At 41.6% G+C, this 18603-nt stretch overlaps 1 protein-coding gene across 1 annotated transcript in view; it reads left to right on the forward strand.

Moving 5' to 3' along the window:
- The first annotated feature begins 9741 nt into the window (after nucleotides 1-9741).
- The window catches only part of PRAG1 (PEAK1 related, kinase-activating pseudokinase 1), a 33430-nt gene continuing 24568 nt past the window's right edge, over nucleotides 9742-18603 (forward strand). The window contains exon 1 of the mRNA XM_075284216.1: nucleotides 9742-9902. The gene's annotated coding sequence lies outside the window, so the exon portion shown is untranslated. The remainder of the gene's footprint in view (nucleotides 9903-18603) is intronic.

Raw genomic sequence — 18603 nt, forward strand, 5'->3', positions numbered from 1 at the left:
ACTTTTACTTCCTCCCTCCCCTGTCTCTCCCCTGTCTCCCCCTCCCCCTCCTGAATCTCTCCTTTTCCCTATTCGTTCCTGATCCTACCTGGCCTCTCTACTATGATCTAGATAAATAGTGCCTGGGAAGCTCATGTGGGCCCTGCTATTGGTTTTCTTATATAATTCCTCTTTATTTTGCATGGGCAAACCTCGCATCTTGAATATTGTATGGATCAATGTTCTTCTGTTTATTCTTTCTTATGTATAGTTTCTTGTTGATTTTTTCTTCTGCTTCGTATATAATGTAAAACCTTCTTTTTTCTTCTCAATAAAAATCAAATTTAAAATGAATGGGCCTAGTCCGGAGGGTAAATCCGCCTGTGAACGAGTCCTTACAGGGTTAAATAACAGCATGCAATGTCAGTCAGCTGCTTCTAAGGCCAGCAGGATATTGTCATGTAATAAAAGAGGTATGGAATCACGGGACAGCGATGTAATATTACCACTTTATGCATCATTTGTCCGGCCTGATCTAAACCATGCAGTTCATTTCTCTTTGCCGATTCATAGAAATGTCCTAGAGTTGGAAAATGTTCAACAGAGGGCCACAAAATTGATAAGTGGCATGGAGAACCTCACTTATGAGGAGAGATTAAGGCTAAGGGGGCGTTCACACTACCATTGGTGACCATCAGTAGTGTCTGCTGCTAGTATATGTTACAAAGTTTTAACAACAGACACTATCAGAACCATCAGAAATCCATTAAATATCCCATTGATTTCAGTTGACATATTTTCAGTTGGTACAAGTTGCATTAGCCCCTTTTAAGAGATGGAGACTGATCATCTAGGAAATTTAAACTAGTATATTACACACAAGTGAATTTCTTGGGAGAATACTTCCACATATACTGCATCTAAAGGAGTAATCTACAAGTTCTGTCAGATCTATGTGGAACCTACCTGAAAAAAAACAAAACTTTTGTGATACCCCATGTGAGAACAGTAAGGGCATAGGCATCCTAATGAGTGCTCCACCATATCTCCATATAACAAGAAGAAGTCAATGGAATCCATTAACTGATTCAACACCAATTTATTTATTTATTTTTAATAGAAAAAAAAAACACTAAAATTGTGAAGCAGCATAATCTAAAGGCACTGTAAAATACAAGGTGTTTAGAATAACTTTTCTGAGCCGGCAGCGTTTGCACTTATTACAGATGACAAAGTGACTTGTGAGTCTGAATGCAAAATGGTCACAATTAGTAAAAATGTTGGAATGTAGAACATTAAGTTTCTGTGGCCTTGAAAAAAGGAAACGGAAAAGGAGCAATGAGCAAGAGGAAGCATTAGTAAATATCCAGATATTACAATTATTCCCTGGGGAAATGCTGACAACACTTCCCTTCCTGGATAGAAAGTTCTAGCTTATTGTAAAAATTAGTTCCTGTTTACAATATAAGACACTAAAAGCAAAGTAATGCTACAACACACACATATATATGTTTTTAAATGACTTTTCATTGTTCTTTTTGCTGTCTTCTGTGCTAAGATATCAAGCTGTAGCAGTTTACCCAAATGTGGAAGCTTGTGTTAACTCTGTTACATTTGTAGATATATATGTATATATGTATTGTATATTCTAATTGTATTTTGTAACGCTAGTTTCACACCTGCGCCTGGGTTCCCATTATTCGGGTCCACTTGGAGACGTGAAGAACGGAAACCTAACCCGCTTAAAAAGCGGTTATACAGACTATAATGTGGTCCGCTGGGTTTCCACCCAGTTTCCACCTGAAAAATGCGGAGAGAAACCCCGAATAGAGAGTAGGCGCAGGTGGAAACCTATTCTTATTTTTACTTTTTCTTCTTTAAACAGGTGGTTGTCATTGTTTTATATCTTGAAGTAAAAACAAGAGCTCTATTCAAGTCTTTAACATAGGTGAACAAGGGATGCTGCCCTGGTCTATCCTATGAGCTGCTGTATAGACACTAACACTGATCACCCACAAACCAGCGATGTAGGACACACGGACACTCATCTCTCCATTTAGTTCATGTTACTGAGGTAGATGTTAGATTTACAGTGAATGTAATAGAACTCTGCAGTGGAAAACAGTTAACAGTTTGATAAGGGAAAAGCAATATTTGAACGTTAGGTCAAGGTTGTGAGATTCCAGGCTGTGGCGGTGAACAGCGCACCTTCACTGTCATGGGGGAAGCACTGTCTACTCCTGAAGAACCTGTCCTCATAGTCATGAGTGTCCTAAGAGTGTGTTGCTTTGTAGAATCAAATGGCATTTATCAGTCTATTTGACTCCACAAGCTATCCAACAGATCCAACAAGGCTCCAAGCTCTCCTTCTCTCCTTGTGCATATTCTCAGGCTGTCTTTCTTGTCTACAAGTTGTCTTCCACACAAGATGACCCACTCAATGAAATTCAGGAAGGGCTATTTAATACGGAACCATTTCCACCCAGGATAACCTAGACAACGCCTGATGTCGATTAGTCAGACCAAGGAAGAGTAACATATAAGGGCTAGTTCACACGTGGGCAAAGGGGCGGATTTTGACAGCGGATTTTGCTTCAAAATCCGCCCCTTTACAATGGTGGTCTATGCAGACCGCCGGGCTTTTTTTTCCCGCTAGCGGCAGGCTGCCGCTAGCGGAGAAAAGAGACGACCTGCCCTATCTTCAGGCTTCTGCCCCCGGCAGCTCCCTCCTATGTCGGCTCATTCATTTGAGCCGACAGCGGAGGGGAAAGCCGCGACCGCAATGGTCGCGGCAGGCGGGTTTTGACAAGAGAGAGACGCGGCTCACCGCGTCTCTCTCGGTGTCAAAGCCCGCGCAGGCAGTTCACGTGTGAACTAGAGATGAGCGAACACTAAAATGTTCGAGGTTCGAAATTCGATTCGAACAGCCGCTCACTGTTCGAGTGTTCGAATGGGTTTCGAACCCCATTATAGTCTATGGGGAACATAAACTCGTTAAGGGGGAAACCCAAATTCGTGTCTGGAGGGTCACCAAGTCCACTATGACACCCCAGGAAATGATACCAACACCCTGGAATGACACTGGGACAGCAGGGGAAGCATGTCTGGGGGCATAAAAGTCACTTTATTTCATGGAAATCCCTGTCAGTTTGCGATTTTCGCAAGCTAACTTTTCCCCATAGAAATGCATTGGCCAGTGCTGATTGGCCAGAGTACGGAACTCGACCAATCAGCGCTGGCTCTGCTGGAGGAGGCGGAGTCTAAGATCGCTCCACACCAGTCTCCATTCAGGTCCGACCTTAGACTCCGCCTCCTCCGGCAGAGCCAGCGCTGATTGGCCGAAGGCTGGCCAATGCATTCCTATGCGAATGCAGAGACTTAGCAGTGCTGAGTCAGTTTTGCTCAACTACACATCTGATGCACACTCGGCACTGCTACATCAGATGTAGCAATCTGATGTAGCAGAGCCGAGGGTGCACTAGAACCCCTGTGCAAACTCAGTTCACGCTAATAGAATGCATTGGCCAGCGCTGATTGGCCAATGCATTCTATTAGCCCGATGAAGTAGAGCTGAATGTGTGTGCTAAGCACACACATTCAGCACTGCTTCATCACGCCAATACAATGCATTAGCCAGTGCTGATTGGCCAGAGTACGGAATTCAGCCAATCAGCGCTGGCTCTGCTGGAGGAGGCGGAGTCTAAGGTCGGACCTGAATGGAGACTGGTGTGGAGCGATCTTAGACTCCGCCTCCTCCAGCAGAGCCAGCGCTGATTGGCCGAATTCCGTACTCTGGCCAATGCATTCTATTAGCTTGATGAAGCAGAGTGTGCACAAGGGTTCAAGCGCACCCTCGGCTCTGATGTAGCAGAGCCGAGGGTGCACAAGGGTTCAAGTGCACCCTCGGCTCTCCTACATCAGAGCCGAGGGTGCGCTTGAACCCTTGTGCAGCCTCGGCTCTGCTACATCAGAGCCGAGGGTGCGCTTGAACCCTTGTGCACACTCTGCTTCATCAAGCTAATAGAATGCATTGGCCAGCACTGATTGGCCAGAGTACGGAATTCGGCCAATCAGCGCTGGCCAATGCATCCCTATGGGAAAAAGTTTATCTCACAAAAATCACAATTACACACCCGATAGAGCCCCAAAAAGTTATTTTTAATAACATTCCCCCCTAAATAAAGGTTATCCCTAGCTATCCCTGCCTGTACAGCTATCCCTGTCTCATAGTCACAAAGTTCACATTCTCATATGACCCGGATTTGAAATCCACTATTCGTCTAAAATGGAGGTCACCTGATTTCGGCAGCCAATGACTTTTTCCAATTTTTTTCAATGCCCCCGGTGTCGTAGTTCCTGTCCCACCTCCCCTGCGCTGTTATTGGTGCAAAAAAGGCGCCAGGGAAGGTGGGAGGGGAATCGAATTTTGGCGCACTTTACCACGCGGTGTTCGATTCGAACATGGCGAACACCCTGATATCCAATCGAACATGTGTTCGATAGAACACTGTTCGCTCATCTCTAGTGTGAACTGATCCTAATTCCTCATAAAAGTAACTTTGTTCTGGCTCCAGAGAGTCAATGTACATTACAGCTAAAACACTAGAACAAATGACCGGGCAACGTTCTACTCCCAATTAAAGTGATACTTTACATATACCATAAGGCACAATTTAACACAGATAATGTATGGTGCATAATACAGAAATATAACTGTAAATGGCACTCTGCCTCTGCTATTACTGCATGTGTAAACTGAACAGGGCTTAACCCCTCTAATGCTTACTTCAGGCAACTAACCATTAAAGCACTGGGAAAACATCCTTGTTCAAGGTGTGCATTTGTTGTGACAGAAGTTACTTGTCAGAGGGGGCCACACGGTGGCTCAGTGGTTAGCACTGCAGCCTTGCAGCGCTGGAGTCCTGGTGTTCAAATCCCACCATGGACAAAAAACCATCTGCAAGGAGCTTGTATGTTCTCCCCGTGTTTGCATGGATTTCCATCCCATATTATAAAAAAAGACATACTGATAGGGAAAAATGTACATTGTGAGCTCTAAGTGGGGCTCACAATCTACATTTAAAAAAAATAAAAATAAAAAAAAAGAAGTTACTTGTCAGAAACATAGTGGTAATGTCACAGTAGGGGTACTCTTATGTGTAACATATTTCTAATACATCATGATGTTTTCATCTATATATTGTACAAACCTGTTTTAGGTTAAGAACAAATGTAATGAATAGAGATGAGCAAACACTGTTCGGATCAGCCGATTCGAACAGCACGCTCCCATAGAAATGAATGGAAGCACCTGTGACGCTGACTTTGCCGGCGGCCGGCAAGCGTCACACGTTCTTCCATTCATTTCTATGGGTGCGTGCTGTTCGGATCGGCTGATCCGAACAGTGTTCGCTCATCTCTAGTAATGAAATCCAGGTAAAAATCGCTGCCTGCTGTCAAAACGCACGGACTCCATAGACTATAATGGGGTCCGTGTGCTTGTCGCGCACTGCCCACACAAATGATTTGTGCGGGCAGTGCGCAGCAAGCACATGGACTCCATTATAGTCTATGGGGTCCGTGTGCTTTGACAGCACAGTGCTTGCAATTGCGATTGAATTCCATCCGGGGGGTATCCATGCAGACTCTCCCCGGATGGAATACATACGCTAGTGTGAAACCAGGGGTTAAGACTGGGTAAATGCCGTGGTTTGTCGTGACAGAAACTGTGGCATTTTACAGTTATTTTACAGTCATAGCAAAGTGGATGGGATTCTAGCAAATCCCATTGACACGTTGTGGTAACATATGCACAGTCAATTTTACCTACATAAACACAGAGAGCTCCCCTATATGTATGATTGAAACAGAATGTATTTCTGCGGGAAAAACCACGATGCTTTGCTGCCCTGGTTTTTCCAGCAGCGCTTTTTTACTGTGGGAGACTACGGTACTTGGGGCTTTAGTCTGAGGCTTAGGCCCCATGTTGAAACCCAGCTTTATTTGTTGCAGATCTTGTTGCATCTTTTTAAACCAAAGCCAGGAGTGGATTGAGCAAAAGGTAGAAACATAAGTACTTTTTATATATTTCCCATTTCTTTTGTATCCATTCTTGGCTTTTGCTCAAAAAATGCAACAAATCTGCAACAGAAAAAACAGCGTTTCCGCAACGTGAGGCCTCAGTCTAAATATGCAGTTTTCACTTAGTTTTTGCTATGCTTTCCTCTGCTTTTTTTATTACATCTATCAGGAAAACAATTGCAATTTCACTGTTCAAATTAATATGCAGCGATTTAAAAAAAACAAACACATGTTTCGAGAATACAGGTTTTACACAGCTGGATGAGACAAAACAAAATCTCATTCATGTTGTTGGTATTGCTTAGCCTTAGGCTAAGACCACACTTTGTGGAAAAGCAGCATTTCTTGTTTCATATTTTGCTGAAGTTTTTTGATACAAAGCCAAGGCTGGCTTCAAAGGGAATGAAAAATATACAGGATGCTCAATACGTCTACCTTCTGTTAAATCCAACTTTTCCGCAGCCTCAGTCTTACACTGTATTGCAAATTTTAGAGGCCCCATGTAGCACAAATGCCGCTATTTTGCCATGGCAGAACCAACAAGGTTCCCGTCCACATGGAGAATCAAAACTGGTTTACATATAACCTTTCAAGGACCATATATTTTGAATTGGTGGACCGATATAAGAATGAAAAACATCAAACTGATCAGAAGGGTAATAGATGTAGTGGCAGACACACAGATTTCAGAATTGTGTCCTTTATGTGTGAAAATATTTTGGTTTTGTGAAACATACAGTTTATTAGTTGCAGCTGCATATTCATGAGTTGTGAGCCTCCCCCGCCCTCGGCCCTCCTGCTCCTGATTGAACAGCTTTCTCCTTATTACATTAGGCTGAGGCCCCACATTGTGGAAACGCTGCTTTTTAGTTGCAGATTTTGCTGTGGTTTTTTGAGCCAAAGCCAAGAATGGCCACAAAAGGAATAGGAAATATACAGAAAGCTCTTCAGAGAAATACCTTCTGCTCAATCCACTCCTGCCTTTGGCTCAAAAAAATGCAGCAAAATCTGCAACAAAAAAAGCTGTATTTCTGCAACGTGGGGCTTCAGCCTCAAGCAGTGTTAAAGGGTCTGGAGGAGCTCATAGGACATCGGGGTCCTAGATCACAGCATCAAAAACTGTAAGTTTAATAAAACTACATGGGCACATATGAGAGATAACATTCCTGAAGTCATCTTGTCACTACATCATGATGTTCTCATAGAGGGCAGCATAAACATGATGACAGGTTCCTTTAAAGGGGCTCTATCACTAGATTTACGTGTTATGAGCTATAGATATGCCTGAATAGAAGGCTATTCAGGTGCTGCTATTAGTTTGTAAACCCCCCCCCCCTCCCCGTTTTTGTTAATTACTGTGGAAATCGATATGCAAATGAGCTCAATCGTGCACAGAGGGCGTTCCATGCACCCCTTAGCATCATAGCTTCTGGACGCCCACCGCTGCCTCCAAGCCCTCCTCCTCCTGCTTATTCACCGCCTCCATCATCGGCGGTTTCTATTGAAATCACGCGTGTGTGTAGTAGCGCTCCATCCGGTGTGCTACTGCGTATGCTCCAGCACCGGAGGGAGTGCTACTGCACACGTGCGTGATATCAATAGAAACCGCTGATGATGGAGGTGGTGAATAAGCAGGAGGAGGAGGGCTTGGAGGCAGTGGTGAGCGTCCAGAAGCTATGTCACTAAGGGGTGCACGGAGCATCCACTGTGTACGATCAAGCTCATTTGCATATCGATTTCCATGGAATTAACAAAAACGGGGGGTGGGGGGGTCTTTTTACAAACTAATAGCAGTACCTGAATATCATTTGTAAAGGCTATTCAGGCATATCTTTAGCTCATAACACAGAAATCTAGTGATAGAGCCCCTTAAAAAAAAAAAACACATAGATCAAGTTCAGTATGTAGACTACCTCTATATAGTATAAAAACACTATGAAAATAACTCCATTTTATCTATGTGGAGAAAAGGCATTCTCCTTCATGCTCCCATGCGACTCTCTTTCACTGCCAGAAAGTGACATGTGAGAAGCCTACAAGAGGTCATTTGTATGCCACTTCCTCATCTAGTGCTGACCTCTGTCATTAGGAATTAGCACAAGAAGATTATCTGTTGGGCAGATGTAGTACATGACTGACCACTGCTGCTGAACAGCTACAAACTCTGAACTTCTCATGCAAAGGTTTAGAAGAGTCACCAGTTAAGCAAATCTGCCAAGTGTGATCAAACCCTAAGAGCCATCTTTGAATTTTGACCATGTGACTGACTACAGCTACGTTCACATCTGCGGCAGAGACTCCAGCGCAGAAACCACCAATAACCAGCGGAGATAAAAGTTCCGCACAGGGGACTTTTTTCCCCACCGCCTTCAGTTTGAGGCCTGGGGGCCCCACATGGCGTAAATATTACAGTCCCTGCAAAGTGGGACTGTGAATCCCATCCACACATTACAGAAAAATACCTGCAGAGGAAATTCTGCAATTTCCATAACTTTGCAGACTTTTTCTGAAAAGTGTTACATAAAAGAAACCGCTATGTGCTTCCGCTACGTGGGGCGATAGCCTTAAAAAAGTTTTTAAACGTTATAGTGAATGGAGTCTGTGGGTTGCCGCAGTTTTAGCGGTCTGGCTCTCTGTTTTTCAATTCCTTGGTGGACCCAAACAATGGAAAGCCGAGCACTAGTATGAATCTGGATATGGATATGAATATGGATGGTTGCCTTTCAAGGACTCATTCACATGACCAGATTGTGTGCACTGTTCTATAGAGCTATATAGGCTTCATGCTCTATCATACAGGCCCCCTTGCCAATGTGCATAAGTCTTAGGTCATGTGACTTAACACATTGATTATGAGATGGCTATTGACATGTCTATTACAGTCTATTTTGATGGACTGCCAAAAAATAGGACATGTCTTATCTTTGTCTGTTTTCTTGGATCCGTCATTCGTCCGTCAAGTCTCTGTCAAGTCAATGAAGGATCTGTGAAAACAGATCCCAGACAAATGCAAAACAGCCTTCAGATACTGATTAGAAATACCTGTATGTGCACTTTCTGAGTTTGCACGCTAGTCCTTGTGTTTTCCTGGCATTTCGTTCTTTTATTTTTCAAAGAATACTACGACCCGTTATTGGCTATTTGGTTATAGGAAAATATTAAAAATACAACAAATATTATTTTCTACAGTGGCAAAAGCCTTATAAAATGCATGTCAAAAATATCTGCATAAAAAGCCACCAGAATAGACTTTTACAACATATTTGTCAATACAAACTTTGAGCCATTTATCATGAGACGTTTTATTCTTTCATTGACATTTAGCTCCAGTCTCTTGTGTCTTCCGACTTATTTGTAGAGACATTAAATATGGGGAGTTGCCATTCATTCTGCTAATACATTAGGTGTAGGAACAAAGTTGCACTTTTGTTTCAGGTAAGTTTTTCCAATTGTAAGGGCGGTCTTGAGGTCAGGAGGTATTGTGCCTGCTTCCTCTGCCTGCCATTTTCCAGTAAATCTCTGGAGCTGCAGGGACTGAAATAGTTAATGCAGACAAAAGTAACAATCCCTGGTCTGTGGGTGGAGATTGTGGACTATAGAGGTTGCTGGAGGAGTACTACAAGAACACAGCTCCTCCCCAGAGTCTCCACCTCTGTCCTCACTGCTGCCTGCTCACATTATCCTACTCACTGTGTGCAGTGCACAGAGCTGCTGCCTACCAAACCTACACTGTGTCACTGGCACTGCCAGCACCAGTTATCCTCTGGCATCGTACTCATCTATTAAATCTTGGATTATTTTATCACCAGACACCGCCACCCTTTAAGGAACTGCAAACTCAGGTAATGAAATAATTCCATAGCAAGTGACTTCACACTTGTTAGAACATATCCAGCGTATCTGGTCTGTCCCATACTAAGCGTTCCTCTCTTATAACGCATTCAGTATGGTTTTCTCATTGCTTTCAAGACTTTGCTTTATAGACCACTGAGGACTTGCCTGGGCAAATTTCATTTTTTCACTTTCTAAATGGTAGTGCTACCCACCCCTTCCCCCAGGCTTCTGACACACAGCATTGAAAGGGTTACAGGGCAGGTTTACTGTCTGTCCCAAGGGATAGAAGCAACAAGCCCATGGTAGAGACATTTTGGTATTGCATTTCAGCCCAAAACAGACTTTTCTTTTGTTGCTAAAAACTTTTGTTAAGGGATCTCGGAGACGTTAAGATGCATTTTCCACTCAGGATCCTGTTTAACAGGACAGGTAAATTCTAAGAAAGTAAGAAATGTAGCTGGGATAATAGTTTGGACTAGATGAAATCCTGATAAACTGGTGATCGGATCATGTTCCATGAGGAAAGATATAAGGTGGTATTATGAGGGACTTAATTCACTTGTTTGGAAGGTGCTCGCCTGTCTATAGAAAATGGTAGGGGAAGTTGAAACTGTTTCTAAAAGCAATTAATGCTATTGAAAAATGGGACCTTTTGTGGGACATCTCAAGTCAAAACAAAACGTTACCATATAAATGTGAGAGTGCTTTCATATCTGCTGATGTTAGGCTAGGTTCACACCTGCGCCTGCTTCACGTTTGGGGTTTCTGTCCCTGAATCCTCTTGAAAAATATGAAGAGAAAAGTCTATGGGGTCTTTTTAAGCAGATTAGGTTTCTGTACTTTGGGTTGACAAGCAGACCCGAAAAACTAAAAGCCAGGTGCAGGTGTGAACCTAGTGTCAGTCCAAACTAAATTAAATAAAACCGCAACGAGAAACAGAACAAAAATAGAGGTAAAATACCTCCCATATCATTTCCAACCTTTACTATCCATTCTTGACCTATACTTTAAGCATTGTTAAAAAAAAAAAAAAAAAAAAAAAAATATGGATGTACCCTCTCAAAGACTTAGAACTGATATCATAAGTGAAATATTTACACCTGTAAAGGAGGATGCTGGGAAAACATAAAGCAGAACGTGTATCATCCTGACCTGTGAACTTGAACAGTCATCTAATAATAATGTATAGAATAGTCAAAATAGACCTTGAGTCTTAGGGTATGTTCACACTGAGTTTTTTGGCAGCAGGTTTTGATGCCTAGCTAGTAGCGGAAAAAGAAGTGACATGCCCCATCTTGCCGCGGATTCCGTGGCTGAATCAGCCACCGTGTCTGCAACTCGAGACATGCTCCAGTGTAGGCCCATTCATTCGGGCCTGCACAGGAACGGGATGTGGCAACGGAATGCTGATTCTGCATCGCCATTCCGTCTTGCCAAGCGGCGCGGAATGTTCACACGACGGAAAAGGTTTCCGTGACTTTTTCCTCTGTGTGAATGTGGTTAGACCTGGTTCACATCTGCAAGCGGTACTTTTCTCTCTGCATGATTCGTGTGATAAACACACGGACCCCATTATAGTCTATGGGGTCCATGTGGTTTCTGTGCTAACCGCTTTTTAATGCGTTCAGTATTCCGTTTGGGGGGTCCCCAAGTGGACTCCCCGAATGCAATACTGAACACAGATTTGTACTAGGCGTGACCTGACCTGAGGTGCAGAATAAGGATGTGACGCATCTTTGGCACAAAAGATAGCCTTGCACCAAAGGTGCGCCACCTTACCACAAATCTACACCAGAAAAGTGACGTAATGTCTTTAATGAATTTTCTACATTGTTCTCATTTGGACTGCAGCTGTTGCTCAGTAGTTAAAATCAATTAAAGCGCTACAAATTGTCACAAGGTAGCCTTGACCTAAAAGTCCATGCTTTGCCATTATCATTGAAACTAATGCATTGGTTATGGAATGCACTGTTTTTCCTATTTTGTCTACTTGTCAGCATTTTTTATGGTTCTATTGTTGTTATAAAAGTTCCTCCAGTTACATTCCAGGGCATGATGGGAATCCCCCTGCATTGTCAATGGCTTGCCAATGTCACTAAGTTTCTAAACAATAGGTAGTAGTATTAGCACACACTTATTTGCTTGTAAGTGTTGCTTAGGTAATCAAAGTCAGGCCATAAGGATGTTTGGCAAGGGGCAGTAATACATCTGTTCCCACTGTGTTAGTTTGCTTGGCAGTCTGTGTATAACAGATGTCCAAGGACCCAGGTGTCTCCTAGTAATTTGGAGTACAATTGGTTTATATTACCATGTCGGGTGTTGGCCCTATTCATACTCTGACTGATGCATAGAATGTAGTGACGGTATTGCCCCCAAAACTATGGCTGTGCTTCATCAGAAAGTGATGGCACCGGATGTAAACCATAAAGAATGCCACGCCTTTTATCCAGCTGATTGACGGAGGTGCTAGGAGTCTGACTCCCACAAATCCAATATTTATGGCCTAGTCTATTGGTAGGCCTTCCGTTTTAAGAAATTGGGGCTACTCTTTACATAGATGTCATGCAAAGAATGGGTAAGATATGTCAATGCTGCATGAGCCTACCAGTTAGTCTGTACCTGTAGATGTCTTTTTGGTGCATTTTTGACTTTACTGCTTACAGCCATTCAGGAATTCCTTCCATCATAATTCACTATTACGCAGTGAGTTACATTCACACAACTGTGGTCAGTCTAGGAAATATGGTTTGCACATGGAGACAAAACACTGTCTCAATATATATAATATTATATATATATATATATATATATATATATATATATATATATATATAATATTCAATATAGCTGTGTGAACGCAGTCCAATGCAATGGTTTGTATGTAGTCTCACTGTAAATGGGGACCAAGCACTTGTGGAGATTAGATGGCTTGATATCTTTACAATGATATCTTGTCATGTTGGAAAATCAGGTGTGACAAGGGATAGAGAGAACCACAACTACGACGTTGGAATTGGTAGTAGAGCAGGGTTAAGTTGACAAGATATAGTGTATATTCAATGTATATAACCATGAATAAGACATTTCACCATGTGGACCATATATGGTTTATGGTTGCTCACTATTTTCTTTACGCCAATGAAACAAAAGTTTGAAAGCTTAGAATTTTTTTTTTAAGATTCTTAATATTCTTGACCCTTAATGAGATTTCTTGTGTTAATTGGAATCCAGTTAATCCTTTTACTTTAAAGTGAATCACTTGAGCTTTTCTGGGAATATTATTCCTTGACCTATTTCTGGTGTGGAATGCAGATCCACCAGAATGGGAATCTCCCCTCCACTCCATAACAAAGGCAGTAGTAACTGTCCATAAAGAAGTCAGGAATGTGAACTGATCAGGCCATGCAGATAGGGTTTCACAGGAATTCCAGCGCTGTTTTCACAGCCAGTTAGTGTCTGAAATAAACCGCCTGTGTGTATATAGTCTTCATATTAGGACTAATCCCTTGGTATCTTGGGTAGCTGCTGGTGTATGGATTATATAAATGGCTGAATCCAAATTCTAAGATTGCTATAGTATAGCATGCCTTGCCAATGAATAACTAAAAATACCATTGTTTGTGCAAGTAGCAAATAGTAGTATATAACTCATTCTGACAAAATACTCAGTCATTTGGCTAAGTGAATTATTGATGCTATATCTATACCATATACTCTATCTAGCACGTGAAGCAGGGGCATGGTCATAACTGGGTGCAGAGATCACAGTTATACCTGGAATACATTGCCAATGGGGACCCAAAGTCCCTCTTCCACATAAGACACTAGTGGTATAAACATGGCAAGTGGTGGAATGTACAAATTTTGCATTGAAACCCAGAAGTGACAAGTTCTTCCTCTAGTATGAAGTACAGATGTAGCAGAGTTAACCTGAACTTCTGTACCTGGTTAAACTGCTACATAATGATATTTTATCATAAAGACATATTACAATAAGATATCACTCACAGCAATTCAACCAACTGCGGACGATCTATTTATCTCTGCTATATCTATCTCTATATCAAATATGGACACACTGTATATTCTCATAGGTGTCCTTTGTATCTAACATGTACTATACATATTTGACAGCACTTGTCTAGGAATCTTGCTATTTTTAAGGTTCTCGGCCTACTAGATTATTCAGCACTTGCATCTGTTTGCACAGTCCTCTTGGGCAAATAAGAGAAGTAGTATAAAACAAAAAATACTTTCTCTTGGGTACTTCAAATGTATAGTAAAAGCCTTAAGTATTTTTGATATTACTGGAATTAGATTTTCCTTTAGTGCACATCACTTCCACATCAGACTGTGTTAACATGGAGGTGACAAAATGAGTCACTCAGACTTTACACCCCGAGGGACCAGCTCTTTAGGAATGTACAAAGAATTGCTGATGATCAGGTGACATCGCTCATTTTCTTTAACCTCCTCTAGGAAATGAAATCCACACAAGCGGTTAGGCTCCGTTCTCAAGGAGTAACACACCGCTCATTTATACACGTGTTGGAGCGCGGCGCTTCAAATCAGATCCTATTGATTTCAATGGGTGGCGGCTTACACGCGTAACACATTGAAATCAATGGGAATCTTTGTAACTAGAGACGAGCGAGTACTGTTCAGATCAGCCGATCCGAACAGCACGCTTCATAGAAATGAATGGATGCACCTGGTACTTCCGCTTTGACGCCGGCCGCTTAACCCCCCGCGTGCCGGCTACGTACATTCATTTCTATGCGAGCGTGCTGTTCGCATCGGCTGATCCGAAGAGTACTCGCTCATCTCTACTTGTAACCCATTGATTTCAATGTGTTACGTGCGTAAGCTGCCACCCATTGAAATCAATGGGATCTGTTTTGAAGTGCCGCGCTCTGACACTTGTATACGTGTCTAAATGAGCGTCGCGTTACTCCGTGAGAACGGAACCTTACCGTTGGCTGTTGCTGCAATTTACTAATTTATTTTTAGGATCTTCTCATATTTACTCAGAATACAGCAGGTGTATAGACGTATGCAGAGTGCAAATACGTAGCTGACCCTACACGTTTCTACAGATGGCATAGATTATGGAGGTGCACTTACTGAGCCAAAATTTGGACATTACAAGACTAAGGTTAATGGGATTGTAATAAAAAAAAAAATATATATATATATATATATATATATATATATATATATATATATATATATATTATATATTATTCCTTGGGTGAAACTTAACCTAATTATTTTAACCAACCAATTATGGCCAATAACAGAGTCAACAGAGCTACAACTGTTTGGTTAATAGTTCAATAACAGATCTTTCAGTAACAAAAAAATGTAATACATGTACATGAATGTGTTTGGTTTTTTTTTGGAAAAACAATTCCTTGAAAATTTCTAGTTTATCACTCAAAGTCATGGGTCATATGTGGCCAGTGTGAACAACTGTGAGGCCACCTTTTAGGTCGGGGCCCCATCGGACGGAAACACTGTGATCTGCTGCAGGAAAAATCGCAGCATTTTAGAGTAAGGGCAAAGTGGATGCCCATGCCCACTCTGTGGTGAAAACCGCAGTGCGGACATGCCAAAATTTGCAAAATCAGTGCAGTTTTGGAAATCGCAGCATGTCATTTATACCTACGGAAATACTGGCGGTTTCTCCATAAATATAATTGTAACAAAGTCCGTGGAGGAGAACTTTGCCAACTTTCTGTCTAAAGTGCTGTGGGAAGAACCGCAATGCATTGCCGTTGTGGTTTTACCCGCAGCGCTTTTTTGCTGCTAAATGTCCTGTGGGGCTTTAGCCTCAAAGAGCATTTCTAGGAGTGATCATTCCCAATATCTGCCCTGTCTAAATGAGCTACCATATTAGCTAACCAACAGGCAAAACACTTGTCGGTCGACTAATGGCAACTTATACATTGCATAAAAGATGCATAATATCGGTGGTACATTGCACTGTGTAAACATGGAAGTGTCAATAGTAATCGATGAAGAGGAATGAGGAAAGCAATAACTGCAGTAGTGATATTCCCCCCCCCCCCATTCATTTGGCCTATGTAATAAGCCGATGCATGAATCAACAAGCTTATGCTCAATTGACAATCCTTGCATCTGTAGGTGTATAAGGAGCTTTACAGTTGAGTCACCATATGGCACCTGTGGTATATGGCTGCCGTGTGATATAATCTTGCTGATAAGAATATATAAGGAATTGCTATTTTCTCTGCTGGGCGTAGATTTGCCTCAAAGAACTGAAACTCAGAATGTTACCCGTATTTTAAAGCCTGCTATAGAAATGTAGGCCGGCAAATACAGTGCAATAGCCCCCATTACATTTGTCCTGCTTTCACCAGCATGTTCTACAACAAGCTTTTCAGGAAAGTAAAACAATAAGCGTATTACATGACCGCTTAGTTTTGGTGAAATAGGATAATGCAGGCACATGAATTACAGGCTTTACTTTTGGGACGTGAAGCTGAAATCCTAGGTCTGCTGAAAGCATAGGTTTCATCTCATTTCCTAAGTCTTTTACTCCTGCCCCTGCTTATTGTATATTAAGGAGCTTGCCATATGCACACAATGGTATATAATGAAAAATCCTATTTTCTATTTTATGTTAATTTAGGGAAGGATTATACAATCTCTTCGTTCCAAAAAGCCTAGCGCTTTTTTTTTGCAAAAAAACAGCGACTGAAAACGCCTATCGTTTTTTTTTACAGTCCATTCACTTTAGGGGAGGGGAAAACCGCCTGGCGTTTTCTGAAGCAGTTGTTACCAAAATCTGCTCCAAAAAATCGCTTCCTAATTAGAAAGCGTTTTTTTTCAGAACCAAAATAAGACTGGAGGTTTTTACGTATGAACTAGCGGGTCCATTCACACGGAGGTTTTTGATGAGGATTTTGGCAAGGAAAAAATCCGCTTCAGGAATTAGGAAATGGTTTTTTTTCCTCCAGCACAGTGTATGGACCTTGAAAAAACTGCTAGCTGTTTATCCACATGACCTTTGCCAATTTCACTTGGATTTTCTGTCTCCCATTGACTGCGTTGGTTTTTGCAAGCGGAATCCGTCTGAAGGAAGCTTTTTTTTTTTTTTTTTTTTTTTTTTTCTCCGCTAGCAGGAAAAAAAGCTAGCGAAACCCATAGAACTCTATTGGGAGGTGTTTTTTCCACATGAATTCTGACGTGGATTGAGCCAAAATCCTCGCCAAAAAACTCCATGTGAATGAACCCTAAGGGTCAGTTTACACTGAGTTTTTTTTGGAACTGATTTTAACACTGAATCACCCTCAGTATTAGCCTCCAAAAAAGCCACCCAATAGAGTGTCAAAATCGGAACCAAAAAAACTGTGTGCACTGACCCTAATTAATGTGAGCGCCTCCTGTCATTTTTATTTTACTCAATTTCCCCTTATTTATTAGTATTTGATTTAAAGGGGTATTCTAGCAGTTAACTGGATAGATGATATGTTAGGTCACTAGGATCCTCGGCAATAGTTTTAAGAAGGGATCCCAGTCAGCCAATCTCTCAATTTAAACCAGTAAAAAAAAAAAGGTGTAAAGATTGAGAGTCCTCAGTCAAACTTTACATTTCATATCCACTGGCTAATACGGTACAAAGATATATTTTTTTTTCTTAGTAAAAAAGTGGTAAATGCTTTCTGCAGAAACTTCCCTTTTTAGAGCACAGCTTTGTCTATAACCAGGAAATTTATTCCCACATTTGGAGTAGCAATGACCCAGGACACAAGTGTTGGGTTCCTAAGGGCTAGCAGAAATGCAGATCTGTTTCTGTTATCTGATTTATTTGTTTTAGACTTGTCACATAAGGATGGATCATGCAATTCATCAGCAAGTGTCTCAAGGTGTGATAGTTTATGTGACACATGACCTCACTGAATGGCAATCTTAGCAGTGTTTGTGGTGTTGGGACAGGATTATCTACGTTTGTTGAAAATACCATTTAGGAACTTTTGGATGTTGTCCATGTACTCCTAGGTTACTAAGCTACTAAAAGTTATTTTAGGCTAAGGCCCCACGGAACAATACGCAGCGCTAAAGCGCTATGTGAAAAACCACGGTGGGAACACATTGCGGTTCTTCCCGCAGCGCTTTGAACAGAAAGTTCAGAGTTTTCCTCTGCAAACTTTCTGTTACTATTATATCTACGGGAAAGCCGTTGGCGTTTTTGTAGATATAATTGACATGCTGCGATTTCCAAAACTGAGCCAGTTTTGGAAATCGCAGTGTGTCCACGCTGCGGTTTTAAACGCAAAGTGGGCATGGGATTCGCATGAATCCCATCCACTTTGCAGTTACTGTATAATGCTGCGATTTTTCTGGCTATAACCCATTAAAGGGTACAAGAAGATATTACATGTCTGATGGGATTATTCATTTACTTTCTCGACCTGCAGGAAATGCCTAACTGTAGTCAAATACAGTCCTATGAAAAAGTTTGGGCACCCCTATTAATCTTAATCATTTTTAGTTCTAAATATTTTGGTATTTGCAACAGCCATTTCAGTTTGATATATCTAATAACTGATGGACACAGTAATATTTCAGGATTGAAATGAGGTTTATTGTACTAACAGGAAATGCGCAATATGCATTAAACCAAAATTTGACCGGTGCAAAAGTATGGGCACCTCAACAGAAAAGTGACATTAATATTTAGTA

Source organism: Leptodactylus fuscus, chromosome 1 (assembly GCF_031893055.1).
Source record: "Leptodactylus fuscus isolate aLepFus1 chromosome 1, aLepFus1.hap2, whole genome shotgun sequence".
Taxonomy (NCBI): Eukaryota; Metazoa; Chordata; class Amphibia; order Anura; family Leptodactylidae; genus Leptodactylus; species Leptodactylus fuscus.